General features: G+C 40.7%; 1 non-coding gene across 1 annotated transcript; it reads left to right on the top strand.

Moving 5' to 3' along the window:
• The first annotated feature begins 671 nt into the window (after positions 1–671).
• On the top strand, positions 672–778 carry LOC136540944 (small nucleolar RNA R71). The gene has a single exon (XR_010780061.1). It is a non-coding gene; the product is annotated as a small nucleolar RNA R71 (small nucleolar RNA).
• The last annotated feature ends 976 nt before the right edge of the window (positions 779–1,754 follow it).

Genomic DNA, 1,754 nt, shown 5'->3' on the forward strand with positions numbered 1-1,754 from the left:
AGAGTAGTGGCCAACTGGGCTCATTGAGATTCTATCTTTTTATTATAGCTAAGTTGGTCTTTTATGGCAGAAGAAAAACTATCCATTTTAGTATTTATGTTTTCTAGGACCTTATCATTAAAAGCAAGCTTTTTAGAAATATTCTCATTAATCCTAGCTTGTTCTAAGATTAAGCCTCTTAAGGATGGTTGTTTGGGATTAAAAGAATTATAATTGTTACCTGGGTACTTACCTTGGTAAGTTGACCGTTGTTGTTGATTCCATCCTTGTCTCTGTTGTTGTGGACCTGAATTATTGCCAATGATTTTTACATCCTCTTGATATTCAGAGAATTCAACCCCCAAATATTCTCCACATATGTTTTGAGCATTGAAAGCATCTTGAATGGCTTGACGATCTCTCTTGTAATTGGCTCGTTGTTCATGCCAATTCAACAGTACGTCCATTTTGGTTGACAATGCACACACCTCTTCTGGTACTTCTTCACTCCTATTGCATGATTGGATGTTGCATGATGACCAGCCTTGATTAGAGGCTATATTCTCCATAAGAGTTTCAACTTTTTCCAAGGGTGAGTGACATAAATGATCCTCCAGTAGTGGCATCAAGTTGTTCATGAGCTTTCTAAGTTAATCCATGGTAGAAACTTTGCATGAGCAACCAATCTTCCATTCCATGGTGAGGACAATTTGTAATATATTCTTGGAAATGTTCCCATGCTTCTGGAATGGTCCCTCCCTTCTACTATTGGAAGTTGGAAATCTTTCCTCTTAAGGCATTGGTCTTGCCTACTAGGAAGAACTTTTCTAGGAAGGCCTTTGAACACTTTGCCCATGTATTTATGTTGTCTTTGTTGGTGTCAAACCATTGCTTCGCCTTTCCCACTAGTGAGAATGGAAACAAGCGAAGTAATATGATGTCTTGAGCAACGTCCTTGATGATGACCGTGCTACTAATCTCTAGAAAATTCTGAAGATGAGCACTAGCATCTTCATGTGCCCTTCCACTGAATGGGGTAGCTTGCACCATGTTGATGAGGCTTATCTTGAGCTCGAACTCAAGGTTGTTGGTTTTGAGTGTTGGTCTAGTGCGAATGTTCTTGGTGCTCGGAGCATAGAACTCACACAGAGTTTTGTCAGCCATAGCTCAGAAACTGGTGTTGAGCTTCCTCTTTGATTTGGTTGATTCTGATTGGAAGTTATTGGTGAATCACAACAAATTCTGCAATACCCCGTATAAAATATGAATAACGACAAACAAGGGTAAGCCTGCTAAAGCAGAGTTGTTATCTCCCACTGCAAACTCCAAAGCCCTTCGTCTAACATCTGCATAGCTCTTCTGCCGACTCTGAGCAGTCAACAAGTTTTGTTGAATATCATGGACTTTATCATGAGTCTGGCGTACTCAATCTGGACCAACTAAGGAGCGCTCACCAACCACATCCCAATAAAGTAGAGAAATACATCTACACCCATATAACGCTTCGTATGGAGCCATCCGAATACTAGCCTTATAACTGTTATTGTAAGCAAACTCCACCAAAGGCAAGTGATCTTCCCAACTTCCCTTCCATGAAAGCACACAGGCACGCAACATATCCTCCAAGGTCTGAATAGTACGCTCAAACTGGCCATCTATCTGAGGATGGAAAGCAGTACTCATCAAGTTTTGTTCCCAAAGCACTGTGCAAACTTTTCCAGAAATTAGAGACAAACTTAGAGTCCCGATCTGACACAATAGACTTGGGCACACCA

The sequence above is a fragment of the Miscanthus floridulus genome, chromosome 2 (assembly GCF_019320115.1).
Source record: "Miscanthus floridulus cultivar M001 chromosome 2, ASM1932011v1, whole genome shotgun sequence".
NCBI lineage: Eukaryota > Viridiplantae > Streptophyta > Magnoliopsida > Poales > Poaceae > Miscanthus > Miscanthus floridulus.